Genomic DNA, 9,486 nt, shown 5'->3' with positions numbered 1-9,486 from the left:
GCCTGAGACCCCCTGAGCAACTCGAGAGGCCAGCGGGGTTCCCTTCCTCAGACAAGACGAGGCCTGACTCTCCTGGCCCAACTCTGCAGGGACCCTGCGGTCGGAGTCCGAAACGGAGAGGAAGCCTGAGGTTCCTGCCTCCCCTCGAGGTGAGGCCCTCTTCCGTTGCGCCAGACCCAGCGGAGTCCCGAGGGGCCCCGCCACCTCCACAGGATCCCTCGCCTCTCAGAGGCACCCTGGCAAGTTCCCTAAGGTCCCCGGCAGAAGGCGAGGGACACGAGGGTTTCCCGCCGCCCCCCGAGAAAGACCTCGAGAGTCCTTCTTCAACGCGTCTCGAGGCCCTAGTCCCCTCCCGTGACTCGAGAGCCAGGACGCGCTCCCCCTCGCCACGCGCATGGAGACCTGACTTCCCTGGCGCCGCACGAGAGGCTCCCTGAGATCCTCGTCGTGCCTCGGGAGAAAACCCCCACGGGCGCTGCAGCTCGAGGAAACCCCTGAGACGCCCCCGTCCTCGCGAGCTGAGGGCCTTCTTTTCCTGCATGGCCTGGGGAGCAATCCCGGGTCCTCTCTCCAAACGGAAGAGGAGGCTGGACTCCCTTGAGGCCGCTCAGGGGGCTCCAAGAGACCCGCGTCGCGACTCGAGAGGAGAGCGGAGTCCTTGGCTTCCCCTCGAGACGAGGCCTGACTCCCCGGGGGAGCCTGGAATGCAACCCCGAGATCCCTGCCTTCCCTGGAGAGGAATATTAGGTCCCGGACACACGCCTAGGTGAGGTCTCTTCGGCCCTGCGGTGACTCGAGCGCAACCCCCAGGTTTCCCTCGCAACCCGAGGGGAAGACTGGGCTTCCCAGGGCCAACCCAAGGGGAAGGCTGAGATCCCCGTCGTAACTCGAGAATCCCGCCGCAACTCGAGAAAAACCACGTGGTTCCCACCTCTTGGCAAGATGAGGCCCTTGCCCGCCACGGCGTCTGAAGGGAAGTCCCCTGTTCCGCCATGAAGGGCGAAACGGTCCCTGACAGCCTTCCTGCGACCCCCAAAAGTCCCCCGACACGCTGGGTTCCCTCGAGGGGAACACCGAGGGTCCCGGCAGCGCTTCCTCTGAGCCCCTTCTCCCCTCCTGATCGCGACAGGAGAGGCGATTCCCCTGCGTGGTCTGGAAGGGGTTCCCGGCCTTCCCGGCGCACCTCAGGATGAGGCCGGTCTCACGAGGAAATTCGAGACGAGCCACGTGGGTGGGGCCACATGCCGAACGCCCCCGATTCCCCGGTCTGCCCTTGAGAAGGACCCGAGGCCCGGACCCCTCTTCGAAGGCAACCCTGTGGGGGAAAGCACAACACGAAGGGGCACTGCCACCCACGTGCATCGTCGGCAAAGACCCGCGGGTTCCACACACAGCTCGACGAGGGGCCTGAGACCCCCTGAGCAACTCGAGAGGCCAGCGGGGTTCCCTTCCTCAGACAAGACGAGGCCTGACTCTCCTGGCCCAACTCTGCAGGGACCCTGCGGTCGGAGTCCGAAACGGAGAGGAAGCCTGAGGTTCCTGCCTCCCCTCGAGGTGAGGCCCTCTTCCGTTGCGCCAGACCCAGCGGAGTCCCGAGGGGCCCCGCCACCTCCACAGGATCCCTCGCCTCTCAGAGGCACCCTGGCAAGTTCCCTAAGGTCCCCGGCAGAAGGCGAGGGACACGAGGGTTTCCTGCCGCCCCCCGAGAAAGACCTCGAGAGTCCTTCTTCAACGCGTCTCGAGGCCCTAGTCCCCTCCCGTGACTCGAGAGCCAGGACGCGCTCCCCCTCGCCACGCGCATGGAGACCTGACTTCCCTGGCGCCGCACGAGAGGCTCCCTGAGATCCTCGTCGTGCCTCGGGAGAAAACCCCCACGGGCGCCGCAGCTCGAGGAAACCCCTGAGACGCCCCCGTCCTCGCGAGCTGAGGGCCTTCTTTTCCTGCATGGCCTGGGGAGCAATCCCGGGTCCTCTCTCCAAACGGAAGAGGAGGCTGGACTCCCTTGAGGCCGCTCAGGGGGCTCCAAGAGACCCGCGTCGCGACTAGAGAGGAGAGCGGAGTCCTTGGCTTCCCCTCGAGACGAGGCCTGACTCCCCGGGGGAGCCTGGAATGCAACCCCGAGATCCCTGCCTTCCCTGGAGAGGAATATTAGGTCCCGGACACACGCCTAGGTGAGGTCTCTTCGGCCCTGCGGTGACTCGAGCGCAACCCCCAGCTTTCCCTCTCAACCCGAGGGGAAGATTGGGCTTCCCAGGGCCAACCCAAGGGGAAGGCTGAGATCCCCGTCGTAACTCGAGAATCCCGCCGCAACTCGAGAAAAACCACGTGGTTCCCACCTCTTGGCAAGATGAGGCCCTTGCCCGCCACGGCGTCTGAAGGGAAGTCCCCTGTTCCGCCCTGAAGGGCGAAACGGTCCCTGACAGCCTTCCTGCGACCCCCAAAAGTCCCCCGACACGCCGGGTTCCCTCGAGGGGAACACCGAGGGTCCCGGCAGCGCTTCCTCTGAGCCCCTTCTCCCCTCCTGATCGCGACAGGAGAGGCGATTCCCCTGCGTGGTCTGGAAGGGGTTCCCGGCCTTCCCGGCGCACCTCAGGATGAGGCCGGTCTCACGAGGAAATTCGAGACGAGCCACGTGGGTGGGGCCACATGCCGAACGCCCCCGATTCCCCGGTCCGCCCTTGAGAAGGACCCAAGGCCCGGACCCCTTTTGAAGGCAACCCTGTGGGGGAAGGCCCAACACGAAAGGGCACTGCCACCCCCGTGCATCGTCCGCAAAGACCCGCGGGTTCCACACACAGCTCGACGAGGGGCCTGAGACCCCCTGAGCAACTCGAGAGGCCAGCGGGGTTCCCTTCCTCAGACAAGACGAGGCCTGACTCTCCTGTCCCAACTCTGCAGGGACCCTGCGGTCGGAGTCCGAAACGGAGAGGAAGCCTGAGGTTCCTGCCTCCCCTCGAGGTGAGGCCCTCTTCCGTTGCGCCAGACCCAGCGGAGTCCCGAGGGGCCCCGCCACCTCCACAGGATCCCTCGCCTCTCAGAGGCACCCTGGCAAGTTCCCTAAGGTCCCCGGCAGAAGGCGAGGGACACGAGGGTTTCCCGCCGCCCCCCGAGAAAGACCTCGAGAGTCCTTCTTCAACGCGTCTCGAGGCCCTAGTCCCCTCCCGTGACTCGAGAGCCAGGACGCGCTCCCCCTCGCCACGCGCATGGGACCTGACTTCCCTGGCGCCGCACGAGAGGCTCCCTGAGATCCTCGTCGTGCCTCGGGAGAAAACCCCCACGGGCGCCGCAGCTCGAGGAAACCCCTGAGACGCCCCCTTCCTCGCGAGCTGAGGGCCTTCTTTTCCTGCATGTCCTGGAGAGCAATCCCGGGTCCTCTCTCCAAACGGAAGAGGAGGCTACACTCCCTTGAGGCCGCTCAGGGGGCTCCAAGAGACCCGCGTCGCGACTCGAGAGGAGAGCGGAGTCCTTGGCTTCCCCTCGAGACGAGGCCTGACTCCCCGGGGGAGCCTGGAATGCAACCCCGAGATCCCTGCCTTCCCCTGAGAGGAATAGTAGGTCCCGGACCCACGCCTAGGTGAGGTCTCTTCGGTCCTGCGGTGACTCGAGCGCAACCCCCAGCTTTCCCTCGCAACCCGAGGGGAAGACTGGGCTTCCCAGGGCCAACCCAAGGGGAAGGCTGAGATCCCCGTCGTAACTCGAGAATCCCGCCGCAACTCGAGAAAAACCACGTGGTTCCCACCTCTTGGCAAGATGAGGCCCTTGCCCGCCACGGCGTCTCAAGGGAAGTCCCCTGTTCCGCCCTGAAGGGCGAAACGGTCCCTGACAGCCTTCCTGCGACTCCCAAAAGTCCCCCGACATGCCGGGTTCCCTCGAGGGGAACACCGAGGGTCCCGGCACCGCTTCCTCTGAGCACCTTCTCCCCTCCTGATGGCGACAGGAGAGGCGATTCCCCTGCGTGGTCTGGAAGGGGTTCCCGGCCTTCCCGGCGCACCTCAGAATGAGGCCGGTCTCACGAGGAAATTCGAGACGAGCCACGTGGGTGGGGCCACATGCCGAACGCCCCCGATTCCCCGGTCCGCACTTGAGAAGGACCCGAGGCCCGGACCCCTCTTCGAAGGCAACCCTGTGGGGGAAGGCACAACACGAAGGGGCACTGCCACCCCCGTGCATCGTCCGCAAAGACCCGCGGGTTCCACACACAGCTCGACGAGGGGCCTGAGACCCCCTGAGCAACTCGAGAGGCCAGCGGGGTTCCCTTCCTCAGACAAGACGAGGCCTGACTCTCCTGTCCCAACTCTGCAGGGACCCTGCGGTCGGAGTCCGAAACGGAGAGGAAGCCTGAGGTTCCTGCCTCCCCTCGAGGTGAGGCCCTCTTCCGTTGCGCCAGACCCAGCGGAGTCCCGAGGGGCCCCGCCACCTCCACAGGATCCCTCGCCTCTCAGAGGCACCCTGGCAAGTTCCCTAAGGTCCCCGGCAGAAGGCGAGGGACACGAGGGTTTCCCGCCGCCCCCCGAGAAAGACCTCGAGAGTCCTTCTTCAACGCGTCTCGAGGCCCTAGTCCCCTCCCGTGACTCGAGAGCCAGGACGCGCTCCCCCTCGCCACGCGCATGGAGACCTGACTTCCCTGGCGCCGCACGAGAGGCTCCCTGAGATCCTCGACGTGCCTCGGGAGAAAACCCCCATGGGCGCCGCAGCTCGAGGAAACCCCTGAGACGCCCCCGTCCTCGCGAGCTGAGGGCCTTATTTTCCTGCATGTCCTGGAGAGCAATCCCGGGTCCTCTCTCCAAACGGAAGAGGAGGCTGGACTCCCTTGAGGCCGCTCAGGGGGCTCCAAGAGACCCGCGTCGCGACTCGAGAGGAGAGCGGAGTCCTTGGCTTCCCCTCGAGACGAGGCCTGACTCCCCGGGGGAGCCTGGAATGCAACCCCGAGATCCCTGCCTTCCCCTGAGAGGAATATTAGGTCCCGGACACACGCCTAGGTGAGGTCTCTTCGGTCCTGCGGTGACTCGAGCGCAAGCCCCAGCTTTCCCTCGCAACCCGAGGGGAAGACTGGGCTTCCCAGGGCCAACCCAAGGGGAAGGCTGAGATCCCCGTCGTAACTCGAGAATCCCGCCGCAACTCGAGAAAAACCACGTGGTTCCCACCTCTTGGCAAGATGAGGCCCTTGCCCGCCACGGCGTCTCAAGGGAAGTCCCCTGTTCCGCCCTGAAGGGCGAAACGGTCCCTGACAGCCTTCCTGCGACCCCCAAAAGTCCCTCGACACGCCGGGATCCCTCGAGGGGAACACCGAGGGTCCCGGCACCGCTTCTTCTGAGCCCCTTCTCCCCTCCTGATGGCGACAGGAGAGGCGATTCCCCTGCGTGGTCTGGAAGGGGTTCCCGGCCTTCCCGGCGCACCTCAGGATGAGGCCGGTCTCACGAGGAAATTCGAGACGAGCCACGTGGGTGGGGCCACATGCCGAACGCCCCCGATTCCCCGGTCCGCCCTTGAGAAGGACCCGAGGCCCGGACCCCTCTTCGAAGGCAACCCAGTGGGGGAAGGCACAACACGAAGGGGCACTGCCACCCCCGTGCATCGTCCGCAAAGACCCGCGGGTTCCACACACAGCTCGACGAGGGGCCTGAGACCCCCTGAGCAACTCGAGAGGCCAGCGGGGTTCCCTTCCTCAGACAAGACGAGGCCTGACTCTCCTGTCCCAACTCTGCAGGGACCCTGCGGTCGGAGTCCGAAACGGAGAGGAAGCCTGAGGTTCCTGCCTCCCCTCGAGGTGAGGCCCTCTTCCGTTGCGCCAGACCCAGCGGAGTCCCGAGGGGCCCCGCCACCTCCACAGGATCCCTCGCCTCTCAGAGGCACCCTGGCAAGTTCCCTAAGGTCCCCGGCAGAAGGCGAGGGACACGAGGGTTTCCCGCCGCCCCCCGAGAAAGACCTCGAGAGTCCTTCTTCAATGCGTCTCGAGGCCCTAGTCCCCTCCCGTGACTCGAGAGCCAGGACGCGCTCCCCCTCGCCACGCGCATGGAGACCTGACTTCCCTGGCGCCGCACGAGAGGCTCCCTGAGATCCTCGTCGTGCCTCGGGAGAAAACCCCCAAGGGCGCCGCAGCTCGAGGAAACCCCTGAGACGCCCCCGTCCTCGCGAGCTGAGGGCCTTCTTTTCCTGCATGGCCTGGGGAGCAATCCCGGGTCCTCTCTCCAAACGGAAGAGGAGGCTGGACTCCCTTGAGGCCGCTCAGGGGGCTCCAAGAGACCCGCGTCGCGACTCGAGAGGAGAGCGGAGTCCTTGGCTTCCCCTCGAGACGAGGCCTGACTCCCCGGGGGAGCCTGGAATGCAACCCCGAGATCCCTGCCTTCCCTGGAGAGGAATAGTAGGTCCCGGACACACGCCTAGGTGAGGTCTCTTCGGCCCTGCGGTGACTCGAGCGCAACCCCCAGCTTTCCCTCGCAACCCGAGGGGAAGACTGGGCTTCCCAGGGCCAACCCAAGGGGAAGGCTGAGATCCCCGTCGTAACTCGAGAATCCCGCCGCAACTCGAGAAAAACCACGTGGTTCCCACCTCTTGGCAAGATGAGGCCCTTGCCCGCCACGGCGTCTCAAGGGAAGTCCCCTGTTCCGCCCTGAAGGGCGAAACGGTCCCTGACAGCCTTCATGCGACCCCCAAAAGTCCCCCGACACGCCGGGTTCCCTCGAGGGGAACACCGAGGGTCCCGGCACCGCTTCCTCTGAGCCCCTTCTCCCCTCCTGATGGCGACAGGAGAGGCGATTCCCCTGCGTGGTCTGGAAGGGGTTCCCGGCCTTCCCGGCGCACCTCAGGATGAGGCCGGTCTCACGAGGAAATTCGAGACGAGCCACGTGGGTGGGGCCACATGCCGAACGCCCCTGATTCCCCGGTCCGCCCTTGAGAAGGACCCGAGGCCCGGACCCCTCTTCGAAGGCAACCCTGTGGGGGAAGGCCCAACACGAAGGGGCACTGCCACCCCCGTGCATCGTCCGCAAAGACCCGCGGGTTCCACACACAGCTCGACGAGGGGCCTGAGACCCCCTGAGCAACTCGAGAGGCCAGCGGGGTTCCCTTCCTCAGACAAGACGAGGCCTGACTCTCCTGGCCCAACTCTGCAGGGACCCTGCGGTCGGAGTCCGAAACGGAGAGGAAGCCTGAGGTTCCTGCCTCCCCTCGAGGTGAGGCCCTCTTCCGTTGCGCCAGACCCAGCGGAGTCCCGAGGGGCCCCGCCACCTCCACAGGATCCCTCGCCTCTCAGAGGCACCCTGGCAAGTTCCCTAAGGTCCCCGGCAGAAGGCGAGGGACACGAGGGTTTCCCGCCGCCCCCCGAGAAAGACCTCGAGAGTCCTTCTTCAACGCGTCTCGAGGCCCTAGTCCCCTCCCGTGACTCGAGAGCCAGGACGCGCTCCCCCTCGCCACGCGCATGGAGACCTGACTTCCCTGGCGCCGCACGAGAGGCTCCCTGAGATCCTCGTCGTGCCTCGGGAGAAAACCCCCACGGGCGCTGCAGCTCGAGGAAACCCCTGAGACGCCCCCGTCCTCGCGATCTGAGGGCCTTCTTTTCCTGCATGGCCTGGGGAGCAATCCCGGGTCCTCTCTCCAAACGGAAGAGGAGGCTGGACTCCCTTGAGGCCGCTCAGGGGGCTCCAAGAGACCCGCGTCGCGACTCGAGAGGAGAGCGGAGTCCTTGGCTTCCCCTCGAGACGAGGCCTGACTCCCCGGGGGAGCCTGGAATGCAACCCCGAGATCCCTGCCTTCCCCTGAGAGGAATATTAGGTCCCGGACACACGCCTAGGTGAGGTCTCTTCGGTCCTGCGGTGACTCGAGCGCAACCCCCAGCTTTCCCTCGCAACCCGAGGGGAAGACTGGGCTTCCCAGGGCCAACCCAAGGGGAAGGCTGAGATCCCCGTCGTAACTCGAGAATCCCGCCGCAACTCGAGAAAAACCACGTGGTTCCCACCTCTTGGCAAGATGAGGCCCTTGCCCGCCACGGCGTCTCAAGGGAAGTCCCCTGTTCCGCCCTGAAGGGCGAAACGGTCCCTGACAGCCTTCCTGCGACCCCCAAAAGTCCCCCGACACGCCGGGTTCCCTCGAGGGGAACACCGAGGGTCCCGGCACCGCTTCCTCTGAGCCCCTTCTCCCCTCCTGATGGCGACAGGAGAGGCGATTCCCCTGCGTGGTCTGGAAGGGGTTCCCGGCCTTCCCGGCGCACCTCAGGATGAGGCCGGTCTCACGAGGAAATTCGAGACGAGCCACGTGGGTGGGGCCACATGCCGAACGCCCCCGATTCCCCGGTCCGCCCTTGAGAAGGACCCGAGGCCCGGACCCCTCTTCGAAGGCAACCCAGTGGGGGAAGGCACAACACGAAGGGGCACTGCCACCCCCGTGCATCGTCCGCAAAGACCCGCGGGTTCCACACACAGCTCGACGAGGGGCCTGAGACCCCCTGAGCAACTCGAGAGGCCAGCGGGGTTCCCTTCCTCAGACAAGACGAGGCCTGACTCTCCTGGCCCAACTCTGCAGGGACCCTGCGGTCGGAGTCCGAAACGGAGAGGAAGCCTGAGGTTCCTGCCTCCCCTCGAGGTGAGGCCCTCTTCCGTTGCGCCAGACCCAGCGGAGTCCCGAGGGGCCCCGCCACCTCCACAGGATCCCTCGCCTCTCAGAGGCACCCTCGCAAGTTCCCTAAGGTCCCCGGCAGAAGGCGAGGGACACGAGGGTTTCCCGCCGCCCCCCGAGAAAGACCTCGAGAGTCCTTCTTCAATGCGTCTCGAGGCCCTAGTCCCGACCCGTGACTCGAGAGCCAGGACGCGCTCCCCCTCGCCACGCGCATGGAGACCTGACTTCCCTGGCGCCGCACGAGAGGCTCCCTGAGATCCTCGTCGTGCCTCGGGAGAAAACCCCCAAGGGCGCCGCAGCTCGAGGAAACCCCTGAGACGCCCCCGTCCTCGCGAGCTGAGGGCCTTCTTTTCCTGCATGGCCTGGGGAGCAATCCCGGGTCCTCTCTCCAAACGGAAGAGGAGGCTGGACTCCCTTGAGGCCGCTCAGGGGGCTCCAAGAGACCCGCGTCGCGACTCGAGAGGAGAGCGGAGTCCTTGGCTTCCCCTCGAGACGAGGCCTGACTCCCCGGGGGAGCCTGGAATGCAACCCCGAGATCCCTGCCTTCCCTGGAGAGGAATAGTAGGTCCCGGACACACGCCTAGGTGAGGTCTCTTCGGCCCTGCGGTGACTCGAGCGCAACCCCCAGCTTTCCCTCGCAACCCGAGGGGAAGACTGGGCTTCCCAGGGCCAACCCAAGGGGAAGGCTGAGATCCCCGTCGTAACTCGAGAATCCCGCCGCAACTCGAGAAAAACCACGTGGTTCCCACCTCTTGGCAAGATGAGGCCCTTGCCCGCCACGGCGTCTGAAGGGAAGTCCCCTGTTCCGCCCTGAAGGGCGAAACGGTCCCTGACAGCCTTCCTGCGACCCCCAAAAGTCCCCCGACACGCCGGGTT

This window comes from Bubalus kerabau, unplaced genomic scaffold, assembly GCF_029407905.1.
Source record: "Bubalus kerabau isolate K-KA32 ecotype Philippines breed swamp buffalo unplaced genomic scaffold, PCC_UOA_SB_1v2 scaffold_36, whole genome shotgun sequence".
NCBI lineage: Eukaryota > Metazoa > Chordata > Mammalia > Artiodactyla > Bovidae > Bubalus > Bubalus kerabau.
Note: the sequence above shows the minus strand (reverse complement) of the source record.